The following is a 15,892-nucleotide window of genomic DNA, read 5'->3' as shown; positions in this document are numbered from 1 at the left end:
TTGGAGTTTAGAGCCACATTTAAAATGTTATCTTCACTGTCAAAATAGATATGGTGTGGACTGTATACTCAATACAATCTAAATCTGATACCTCACTGTCTGTCTTTTGACTGATACTGCTTTTAAACTGGTCTGGTCAGTCTACTCAAATATTTGTACTATACATGTTTCTATCTGCAGGCAAAACTTTGATAATTTGTAATTTATAATATGATACTTTAATGTATGAGTAGATATGGCAGGTTTCAGGACACTGATGTATCTGAATATGTTGAAGAAATATACTGCCACTATTTTCACCAGCCAAAGAATAGCAGTGTGGTTTTAATATGATTTGACTCTTTGCAGGCTGTCAGGCTGTCTAGTCACAGAGGAAGGCTGTGCTTCTCTGGTCTCAGCTCTGAGGTCAAACCCAACACATTATTTGTAAACGGGTAACAGCGTAAACAGAGGAAGCTAAGCGTATCATTTTAATACAAAGTGTCTGTCATTGTATTTCTTCTGTGTTGGCAGACTCACTGGCTGTAAACTCACAGACACATCCTGTAAAGTGTTGGCCTCAGTTCTCAGTTCAAACCACTCACACCTGAGAGAGCTGGACCTGAGTAACAATGACCTGAAGGATTCAGGAGTGGAGCTGCTCTCTGCTGGACTGGAGGATCCACACTGCAGACTGGAGACTCTGAGGTCAGTATTCCTGTAGTTGGTCAACAAGTGTTTCGTTGTCGTCTCTGTTATTGGTAATGGTGAGAGGTTAGCTTGTTTTGTTGTAGCCTCTGTTATTGGTAATGGTGAGAGGTTAGCATGTTTTGTTGTAGCCTCTGTTATTGGTAATGGTGAGAGGTTAGCATGTTTTGTTGTAGCCTCTGTTATTGGTAATGGTGAGAGGTTAGCATGTTTTGTTGTATCCTCTGTTATTGGTAATGGTGAGAGGTTAGCATGTTTTGTTGTAGCCTCTGTTATTGGTAATGGTGAGAGGTTAGCATGTTTTGTTGTAGCCTCTGTTATTGGTAATGGTGAGAGGTTAGCATGTTTTGTTGTAGCCTCTGTTATTGGTAAGGGTGAGAGGTTAGCATGTTTTGTTGTATCCTCTGTTATTGGTAATGGTGAGAGGTTAGCATGTTTTGTTGTATCCTCTGTTATTGGTAATGGTGAGAGGTTAGCATGTTTTGTTGTAGCCTCTGTTATTGGTAATGGTGAGAGGTTAGCATGTTTTGTTGTATCCTCTGTTATTGGTAATGGTGAGAGGTTAGCAGGTTTTGTTGAAGCCTCTGTAACTTTCTCACTAATTATTGTTCATGATCTTTCTCAATCATGGCAGTCACAAGCTTGATGCAGTCAAAGAATATGGAACCAAATAGTAAACTTTTGACTAATTTAATACACTATGAGTGAATTGGTCAGGAAACATATGACTTCTTTAACCTCTCTAGGGCAGGTGGCACCAAATCGTCCCACCTACGTAACAGCCAGTGTAATCCTGTGGCGCGTTATTCAAAAACCTCAAAAATGCAAAAACTTCAATTTCTCAAACATATGACTATTTTACACCATTTTAAAGACAAGACTCTCGTTAATCTAACCACACTGTCCGATTTCAAAAAGGCTTTACAACGAAAGCAAAACATTAGATTATGTCAGCAGAGTACCCAGCCAGAAATAATCAGACACCCATTTTTCAAGCTAGCATATAATGTCACATAAACCCAAACCACAGCTAAATGCAGCACTAACCTTTGATGATCTTCATCAGATGACAAACCTAGGACATTATGTTATACAATACATGCATGTTTTGTTCAATCAAGTTCATATTTATATCAAAAACCAGCTTTTTACATTAGCATGTGACTAGCATGTGACTAGCATTCCCACCGAACACTGCCGGTGAATTTACTAAATTACTCACGATAAACATTCACAAAAAGCATAACAATTCTTTTAAGAATTATAGATACAGAACTCCTCTATGCACTCGATATGTCAGATTATAAAATAGCTTTTTAGGTGAAAGCACATTTTGCAATATTCTGAGTAGATAGCCCGGCATCACAGGGCTAGCTATTTAGACACCCAGCAAGTTTAGCACTCACCAAAGTCAGATTTACTATAAGAAAAATGTTATTACCTTTGCTGTCTTCGTCAGAATGCACTCCCAGGACTTCTACTTCAATAACAAATGTTGGTTTGGTTCAAAATAATCCATCGTTATATCCAAACAGCGGCGTTTTGTTCGTGCGTTCAAGACACTATCCGAAAGGGTAAAGAAGGGTTACGAGCATGGCGCAATTCGTGACAAAAAAATTCTAAATATTCCATTACCGTACTTCGAAGCATGTCAACCGCTGTTTAAAATCAATTTTTATGCCATTTTTCTCATAAAAAAGCGATAATATTCCGACCGGTAATCTGCGTTTAGGTAAACAGACGAAAGAAATTAAAGCATGGGGTCGACTCGGGCACGCGCCTAAGCCCATAGTACTCTGATCGGCCAATTGCCAAAAGCGATAATGTGTTTCAGCCAGAGGCTGCCTCGATATCGTTCAGCTTTTTCCCGGGCTGTGAGAGCCTATGGGAGCCGTAGGAAGTGTCACGTTAGAGCAAAGATCCTCAGTCGTCAATAAAAAGAGCCAAGATGAAACACAACTTGTCAGACAGGCCACTTCCTGCATGAAATCTTCTCAGGTTTTTGCCTGCCATAGGAGTTCTGTTATACTCACAGACACCATTCAAACAGTTTTAGAAACTTTAGGGTGTTTTCTATCCAAAGCCAATAATGATATGCATATTCTAGTTACTGGGTAAGAGTAGTAACCAGATTAAATCGGGTATGTTTTTTATCCGGCCGTGTCAATACTGCCCCCGAGCCCTAACAGGTTAAATAGGGGGACTAGATAGATAAAGTGCTTTTATTTTTCTAAATGGTGAAACAGATATGTATGAAAATATCCTCAAATAAAAATACATGTTTCTATCTGCATGCAAAACTTTGATCATTTGTAATTTATATTATGATACATTAATTTATGAATAGATATGGAAGGTTTCAGGACACTGATATATCTGAATATGTTGAAGAATTATACTTCCACTATTTTCACCACCAAAGAATAGCAGTGTGATTTTAATATGATTTGACTCTTTGCAGGCTGTCAGGCTGTCTAGTCACAGAGGAAGGCTGTGCTTCTCTGGTCTCAGCTCTGAGGTCAAACCCCTCACACCTGAGAGAGCTGGACCTGAGCTACAATCACCCAGGAGACTCAGGAGTCAGACTGCTCTCTGCTGGACTGGAGGATCCACACTGCAGACTGGAGAAACTCAAGTATGTAGAGGGTTTATGTCAATGTTCATATCAGACATGTTTGACTTTTCAGGCTAGTTAATACCAACATTCTTACCACCACTTGGACAAGGTTGTGTGTGTGTGTGTGTGTCCAGTGTGTGTGTGTGTGTGTGTGTGTGTGTGATTGTCTTGTGTGTGTCTGTGTGAAACACAGGACACATAAACACACACACTGGACAACCACACTGGACACACACACACACACACAGGACACACACACAGGACACACACACAGGACACAAACACACACAGGACACAAACACACACAGGACACAAACACACACAGGACACAAACACACACACGACACAAACACACACACACACAAACTGGACACACAATCTGGACACAAACACTGAACGCAGACAAATATTCTTACCATGTGTGTGTCCTGTGTGTGTCCTGTGTGTGTCCTGTGTGTGTTTGTGTCCTGTGTGTGTTTGTGTCCTGTGTGTGTTTGTGTCCTGTGTGTGTGTCCTGTGTGTGTGTCCTGTGTGTGTGTGTGTGTGTCCAGTGTGGTTGTCCAGTGTGTGTGTTTATGTGTCCTGTGTGTGTTTGTGTCCTGTGTGTGTTTGTGTCCTGTGTGTGTTTGTGTCCTGTGTGTGTGTCCTGTGTGTGTGTCCTGTGTGTGTGTGTGTGTGTGTGTGTCCTGTGTGTGTGTGTGTGTCCTGTGTGTGTGTGTGTCCTGTGTGTGTGTGTCCTGTGTGTGTGTGTGTCCTGTGTGTGTGTGTGTGTGTGTGTCCTGTGTGTGTGTGTGTGTGTGTGTGTGTCCTGTGTGTGTGTGTCCTGTGTGTGTGTGTAGTGTGTGTGTGTGTGTCTGTGTGTGTGTGTGTGTGTGTGTGTCCTGTGTGAATATCTGATACAATATGTTGACACACTGGACACACACACACACACACACACACACACACACACACTGGACACACACACACACACACACACACACTGGACACACACACACACACACACACACACACTGGACACACACACACTGGACACACACACACACACACACTGGACACACACACACTGGACACACACACACACACACACACTGGACACACACACACACACACACACTGGACACACACACACTGGACACACACACACTGGACACACACACACTGGACAAACACACACACACACACACACACAGGACACACACACACACACTGGACGCACAGGACGCACACACACACAGGACACACACACAGGACACTCACACACACACACACAGACACAGGACACTCACACACACACACACAGACACAGGACACTCACACACACACACACACGGGACACACACACACACACACACACACGACACACACACACACACACACACACACGGGACACACACACACACACACACACACACACACACTGGACACACACACACACACACACACACACACTGGACACACACACACACACACACACACACACTGGACACACACACACTGGACACACACACACTGGACACACACACACACACACACACTGGACACACACACACACACACACACTGGACACACACACACTGGACACACACACACTGGACACACACACACTGGACAAACACACACACACACACACACACAGGACACACACACACACACTGGACGCACAGGACGCACACACACACAGGACACACACACAGGACACTCACACACACACACACAGACACAGGACACTCACACACACACACACAGACACAGGACACTCACACACACACACACACAGGACACACACACACAGGACACACACACACACAGGACTCACACACACACACAGGACTCACACACACACACACAGAACTCACACACACACACACACAGGACTCACACACACACACACACACACACACAGGACTCACCCACACACACACACAGGACTCACTCACACACACACAGGACACACTCACACACACACAGGACACACACACACACACACACACACATAGGACACACACACACACACACACACACACACACACACACACACACACACACACACACACACACACACACACACACACACACAGGACACACACACACACACACACACACACACACACACAGGACACACACACACACAGGACACACACACACACACACACAGGACACACACACACACACAGGACACACAGGACACACACACACACACACACACACACAGGACACACGGACACACACACAAACAGGATACACACACATACACACAGGACACACACACAGGACACACACACAGGACACACACACAGGACACACACACAGGACACACACACACACACACAGGACACACAGGACACACACACAGGACACACACACACACACACACACACACACACCACACACACTGGACACACACACACACACACACACACACACTGGACACACACACACACACACACACACACACTGGACACACACACACACAAACACACACACACTGGACACACACACACTGGACACACACACACTGGACACACACACACACACACACACTGGACACACACACACACACACACACTGGACACACACACACTGGACACACACACACTGGACACACACACACTGGACAAACACACACACACACACACACACAGGACACACACACACACACTGGACGCACAGGACGCACACACACACAGGACACACACACAGGACACTCACACACACACACACAGACACAGGACACTCACACACACACACACAGACACAGGACACTCACACACACACACACACAGACACAGGACACTCACACACACACACACACAGGACACACACACACAGGACACACACACACACACACAGGACTCACACACACACACAGGACTCACACACACACACAGAACTCACACACACACACACACAGGACTCACTCACACACACACAGGACACACTCACACACACACAGGACCCACTCACACACACACACAGGACACACTCACACACACAGGACACACACACACACACACACACACATAGGACACACACACACACACACACACACACACACACACACACACACACACACACACACACACACACACACACACACACACAGGACACACACACACACACACACACACACACAGGACACACACACACACAGGACACACACACACACACACACACAGGACACACACACACACACAGGACACACAGGACACACACACACACACACACACACACAGGACACACGGACACACACACAAACAGGATACACACACATACACACACACAGGATACACACACACACACACAGGACACACACACAGGACACACACACAGGACACACACACACACACACACACACACAGGACACACACACAGGACACACACACACACACTCACAGGACACACACACACACACACACACACACACACACACACAAACACACACACACACAGGACACACACACACACAGGACACACACACACACAGGACACACACACACACACACACACACAGGACACACACACACACACAGGACACACACACACACACAGGACACCACACACACACACGGACACACGCACACACAGGACACACGCACACACAGGACACACACACACACACAGGACACACACACACACACACACACAGGACACACACACACACACACCACACAGGACTCACACACACACACACAGGACTCACACACACACACACAGGACTCACACACACACACACAGGACTCACACACACACACACAGGACTCACACACACACACACAGGACACACACACACACAGGACACACACACACACACAGGACTCACACACACACACAGGACTCACACACACACACACACACACACAGGACTCACACACACACACACAGGACTCACTCACACACACACACAGGACACACTCACACACACACACAGAAGACACTCACACACAAACAGGACACACTCACACACACACACAGGACTCATACACACACACAGGACACACTCACACACACACACAGGACACACTCACACACACACACAGGACACACTCACACACACAGGACACACACACACACACACACACACATAGGACACACACACACACACACACACACACACACACACAGGACACACACACACACACACACACACACACAGGACACACACACACACACACACACACACACACAGGACACACACACACACACACACACAGGACACACACACACACACACACACAGGACACACACACACACACACACACACACAGGACACAAACACACACACACACACAGGACACACACACACACACACACACACAGGACACACACACACACACACACAGGACACACACACACACAGGACACACACACACACACACAGGACACACACACACACACACACACACACAGGACACACACACACACACAGGACACACACACACACACACACACACACATGACACACACACACACACACACACAGGACACACACACACACACACACACACACACATGACACACACACACACACACACACAGGACACACACACACACACACAGGATACACACACACACACACACACACACACACACACACACACACACACACACACACACACACACACACGGATACACACACACACACACACACACAGGATAGACACACACACACACACACACACACACACACAGGACACACACACACACACACACAGGACACACACACACACACACACACAGGACACACACACACACACACACACACACATGACACACACACACACACACAGGATAGACACACACACACACACAGGACACACACACAGGACACACACACACACACACACACACACACACACACACAGGACACACACACAGGACACACACACACACAGGACACACACACACACACACTCACAGGACACACACACACACACACACACACACACATACACACACACACACACACACACATACACACAGGACACACACACACACAGGACACACACACACACAGGACAAACACACACACACACTCACAGGACACACACACTCACAGGACACACACACACAGGACACACACACACACAGGACACACACACACACGCACACACAGGACACACACACACACAGGACACACACACACACACACACTGACAGGACACACACACTCACAGGACACACACACACAGGACACACACACACACAGGACACACACACACACACACACACAGGACACACACACACACACACGGGACACACACACACACACACACACGGGACACACACACACACACGACACACACACACACACACACACACACGGGACACACACACACACACACACACAGGACGGACACACACACACACACACACACACAGGATGGACACACACACACACACATTACAGACACACACAGGACACACACACACACACACAGGACGGACACACACAGGACACACACACACACACACACACACACAGGACACACACACACACACACACACAGGACACACACACACACACAGGACACACACACACACACACACAGGACACACACACACACACACACACACACACAGGACACACACACAGGACACACACACACAGGACACTCACACAGGACACACACACACACACACAGGACACACACACTCACAGGACACACACACACATACACTCACAGGACACACACACACTCACAGGACACACACACACACACTCACAGGACACACACACACACAGGACTCACACAGGACACACACACACACACACAGGACACACACACACACAGGACACACACACACACAGGACACACACACACACAGGACACACACACACACAGGACACACACACACACAGGACTCACACAGGACACACACACACACACACACACACACAGGACACACACACACAAACACACACACACACAGGACACACACACACACAGGACACACACACACACAGGACACACACACACACAGGACACACACACACACACACACACACACACAGGACACACACACACACAGGACACACACACACACACAGGACACACACACACACAGGACACCACACACACACAGGACACACGCACACACAGGACACACGCACACACAGGACACACACACACACACAGGACACACACACACACACACACACACAGGACACACACACACACACACACACACAGGACTCACACACACACACACAGGACTCACACACACACAGGACACACACACACACAGGACACACACACACACAGGACACACACACGACACACAGGACACTCACACACACAGACACAGGACACTCACACTCACACACACACACACAGACACAGGACACTCACACACACAGACACAGGACACTCACACACACACACACACTCACACAGGACACACACACACACACACAGGACACACACACACTCACAGGACACACACACACATACACTCACAGGACACACACACACTCACAGGACACACACACACACACTCACAGGACACACACACACACAGGACTCACACAGGACACACACACACACACACACACAGGACACACACACACACAGGACACACACACACACACAAACACACACACACACAGGACACACACACACACAGGACACACACACACACAGGACACACACACACACAGGACACACACACACACACACACAGGACACACACACACACAGGACACACACACACACAGGACACACACACACACACAGGACACACGCACACACAGGACACACGCACACACAGGACACACACACACACACACACACAGGACACACACACACACACACACACAGGACACACACACACACACACACACACAGGACTCACACACACACACACAGGACTCACATACACACACACAGGACTCACACACACACACACAGGACTCACACACACACAGGACACACACACACACAGGACACACACACACACAGGACACACACACGACACACAGGACACTCACACACACAGACACAGGACACTCACACTCACAGACACAGGACACTCACACACACACACACACACACACAGGACACACACACACACAGGACTCACACACACACACAGGACTCACACACACACACAGGACTCACACACACACACAGGACTCACACACACACACACACACACACACAGGACTCACACACACACACACAGGACTCACTCACACACACACACAGGACACACACACACACACACACACAGAAGACACTCACACACAAACAGGACACACTCACACACACACACAGGACTCACACACACACACAGGACACACTCACACACACACACAGGACACACTCACACAAACACACAGGACACACTCACACACACAGGACACACACACACACACACACATAGGACACACACACACACACACATAGGACACACACACACACACACACAGGACACACACACACACACACACAGGACACACACACACACACACACACACACACACACACACACACACACACAGGACACACACACACACACACACACACACAGGACACAAACACACACACACACACAGGACACACACACACACACACACACACACACAGGACACAAACACACACACACACACAGGACACACACACACACACACACACACACACAGGACACACACACACACACACACACACACAGGACACACACACACACACAGGACACACACACACACACACACATGACACACACACACACACACACAGGACACACACACACACACACACACACAGGATACACACACACACACACACACACACACACACACACACACAGGATACACACACACACACACACACACAGGATAGACACACACACACACACAGGACACACACACAGGACACACACACACACACACACACACACACACACACACACAGGACACACACACAGGACACACACACACACAGGACACACACACACACACACACTCACAGGACACACACACACACACACACACACACACATACACACACACACACACACACACATACACACAGGACACACACACACACAGGACACACACACACACAGGACACACACACACACTCACAGGACACACACACTCACAGGACACACACACACACAGGACACACACACACACAGGACACACACACACACGCACACACAGGACACACACACACACCGGACACACACACACACACACTCACAGGACACACACACTCACAGGACACACACACACAGGACACACACACACACAGGACACACACACACACACACACACAGGACACACACACACACACACGGGACACACACACACACACACACACGGGACACACACACACACACACACACACGACACACACACACACACACACACACACACGGGACACACACACACACACACACACACAGGACGGACACACACACACACACACACACACACAGGATGGACACACACACACACACATTACAGACACACACAGGACACACACACACACACAGGACGGACACACACAGGACACACACACACACACACACACAGGACACACACACACACACACACACAGGACACACACACACACACAGGACACACACACACACACACACAGGACACACACACACACACACACACACAGGACACACACACAGGACACACACACAGGACACACACACACAGGACACTCACACAGGACACACACACACACACACAGGACACACACACACTCACAGGACACACACACACATACACTCACAGGACACACACACACTCACAGGACACACACACACACACTCACATGACACACACACACACACACACAGGACTCACACAGGACACACACACACACACACACACACAGGACACACACACACACAGGACACACACACACACACACAGGACACACATACACACACACACAGGACACACACACACACAGGACACACACACACACACACACACGGGACACACACGGGACACACACAGGACACACACACACACACACACACACACACAGGACACACACAGGACGGACACACACACACACACAGGACGGACACACACAGGGGACACACACACACACAGGGGACACACACACACACAGGACGGACACACACACACAAGGACACACACACACACACACGCACACACAGGACTCACACAGGACACACACACAGGACACACACACACACACACTCACAGGACACACACACACTCACAGGACACACACACTCACAGGACACACACACACACACTCACAGGACACACACACACACACACACTCACATGACATACACAGGACACACACAGGACACACACACACACACACACAGGACACACACACACACAGGACACACACACACACACACAGGACACACACACACACAGCACACACACACACGGGACACACACACACACGGGACACACACACACACACACACGAGACACACACAGGACGGACACACACACACACACACAGGACACACACAGGACGGACACACACACACACACACAGGACGGACACACACAGGACACACACAGGACGGACACACACAGGACGGACACACACAGGACGGACACACACAGGACGGACACACACACACAGGACGGACACACACACACAGGACACACACACACACACACACACAGGACACACACACACACACACAGGACACACACACACACACAGGACACACACACACACACACAGGACACACAGGACACACAGGACACACAGGACACACAGGACACACAGGACACACAGGACACACAGGACACACACACACACACACAGGACACACAGGACACACACACACACACACAGGACACACACACACACAGGACACACACACACACACACTGGACACATACACACACACTGGACACACACACTGGACACACACTTACTGGACACACACACTGGACACAAACACTGAAAATGTTCTTACCACGCTTGACCGTGTGTGTGTGTGTGTGTCCTGTGTGTCTTTTTGTCCAGTTTGTGTGTGTGTGTGTGTGTCCAGTGTGTGTGTGTTTGTGTCCAGTGTGTGTGTGTTTGTGTCCAGTTTGTGTGTGTGTGTGTTTTTGTCCAGTGTGAGTGTGTGTGTGTGTCCAGTGTGTGTGTGTCCAGGTGTCCAGTGTGTATATATGTCCAGTGTGTGTGTGTGTGTGTGTGTGTGTGTGTGTGTGTGTGTGTGTGTGTGTGTGTGTGTGTGTGTGTGTGTGTGTGTGTGTGTTCAGGTGTATCCCTCAATGACTGTCTGTTTTTCTGCTTACCGCTACAGTGTGGAACATGGTGGAGAGAACAGAATGAAACCTGGACTTAGAAAATGTGAGTGTTGACTGCTGTGAAGAATATGACTAAGAATAAGTCTTAATTCAAGTTAAGTCAAAGACCACCATCATTACTGACTTGGTCATATTAAATATCATCTGTAGTTCTACAGAAGCACAAATCAGGGACACCAACGTTTACAAAGAGTTGATGTGTGTGTGTGTGTGTGTGTGTATGTGTGTGTGTGTGTGTGTGTGTGTGTGTGTGTGTGTGTGTAATTAATGTGAATAAGTGTGTTTTATATTACCATACAGTATAACATATGATCATTCAACAAGTCTCAAGTGACCTTAACTTCTCCTTTTGATACCTAGAAACATCTACATTAAATGAATTAGTGAAAAGTGAGTTAACATTCTAATGTGAATGATGATGATTTCTAATATTGTGTCTGGTTTCATCCATCAGATGTCTGTGATCTCACACTGGACCTAAACACAGTAGACAGACACCTCTCTCTGTCTGAGGAGAACAGAAAGGTGACATGTAGGAGAGAGGAGCAGCCGTATCCTGATCACCCAGAGAGATTTGAGGACTGTAGACAGGTGCTGTGTAGAGAGGGTCTGACTGGGCGCTGTTACTGGGAGGTAGAGTGGAGTGGGGGGGCTGATATAGGAGTGACATATAAAGGAATCAACAGGAGAGGATGGGGTGATGACTGTTGTCTTGGATACAATGACAAGTCCTGGTGTCTGATCTGCTCTGACAACAGATACTCTGCCAGGCACAATAATAATCCCACTACCATAGACGTCCCCTCCTCCAGCTGGCATAATAATAATCCCACTACCATAGACGTCCCCTCCTCCAGACCCCACAGAGTAGGAGTGTATCTGGACTGGCCAGCCGGCACACTGTCCTTCTATAGAGCCTCCTCTGACACACTGACCCACCTGATCACATTCACCTCCACATTCACTGAGCCCCTCTATCCAGGGTTTAGGGTTTGGAATAATGGTGACTCAGTGTCCCTGAAACAATAACTGGACACACACACACACACACACTGGACACACACACACACACACACACACTGGACAGACACACACACACACTGGACACACACACACACACTCTGGACACACATATACAAACACACACACTGACACACACACTGACACACACACACACACACACTGACACACATAAACACTGACACACACACACACACACACTGAACACACACACACACAATGGACAAACACACACTGGACACTCACACGTGACAGGCTTGTAATATTTTCTGATCTTTTACCATTTTGCATTTTTTATGATATATTTTACTGTTTGTGTTTGTACCACAGGAGGTTGGTGGGACCTTATTTGGGGAGGACAGTCTTGTAATGGCTGGAGTGGAATAAGTGGAATGGTATCAAACACGTGGTTTCCATGTGTTCCATTTCATTCACTCTGTTCCAGACATTATTATGAGCCGTCCTCCCCTCAGCAGCCTCCTCTGGTATGTACTGTCCTGTATGTGAGAGAGCTCCAACAAGGAATTACAATGTATGTATTACTTTTAATACCTGCAAATGGCAAATAAACTACTGGAACTCCTTATGAATGTCTGCAGCCGACAAGAGGTGAAAATATTACCGGAATATTCTGCAAATGTTGATGAAGACGTCACTCAATCCACCCAAAACAACATGCAGTCTTTCCACAAGACTCCCATGAAGTTATAGTGTGACGTTATGAGTCGACGTTAAAGTAACATTCTCACAACATACTGCACTTGTTTTATCCTGTTTTAGATGTATCCTCTGTTTAAACATTTAAACTCTGACAATAACACTGTTAAAATACCAATGTGATCATTTCTTGTCTTTTATGTTGGAAAAACCAATTGTATAATTATATATGGACATACGCTCCATAGTTGTACAAGTATATATGATTATATTGTACTTATCATAATAAAACATACTTGAAACAAGAAAAAGCATGTTAATTGTGGAAACAGTTTTGTTATTGATTTTTGCATTGCTTCTCCCTGTCTCATGTTGACGTTTGTCATGAATCTTGACCTGGAGGCAGAACTGTGCGATTTCCTCTAGATATGTCAGCTGCAAAGTCAGAATTGGCTGTGGAAAATGTTGTTTTATGGTCTTAATTTAAGGGAAGGATTAGCAGTGTGGTTAGGGTTGAGGTTAGGATTAAAATCTGATTGTATAACTTTGTGCCTGAGCCAGCTAGGGAATACTTTGCTGAACTGCCTCCAGGGCAAGATTCATGACAATAAATGCCAACCTGCCTCCAG

The 15,892-nt window shown here is 47.6% G+C and overlaps 1 long non-coding RNA gene across 1 annotated transcript; it reads left to right on the top strand.

Annotated features, from left to right (window-relative positions):
• Positions 1 to 13,042: 13,042 nt before the first annotated feature.
• Positions 13,043 to 15,574, top strand: LOC145866040 (uncharacterized). Its single transcript, XR_014383129.1, has 2 exons — positions 13,043 to 13,629; positions 14,041 to 15,574. It is a non-coding gene; the product is annotated as an uncharacterized LOC145866040 (long non-coding RNA).
• The last annotated feature ends 318 nt before the right edge of the window (positions 15,575 to 15,892 follow it).

This window comes from Salmo salar, unplaced genomic scaffold, assembly GCF_965601325.2.
Source record: "Salmo salar unplaced genomic scaffold, fSalSal1 ptg000117l, whole genome shotgun sequence".
NCBI lineage: Eukaryota > Metazoa > Chordata > Actinopteri > Salmoniformes > Salmonidae > Salmo > Salmo salar.
The sequence above is the reverse complement of the archived record's forward strand: the minus strand, read 5'-3'. Positions and strand labels throughout refer to the sequence as shown.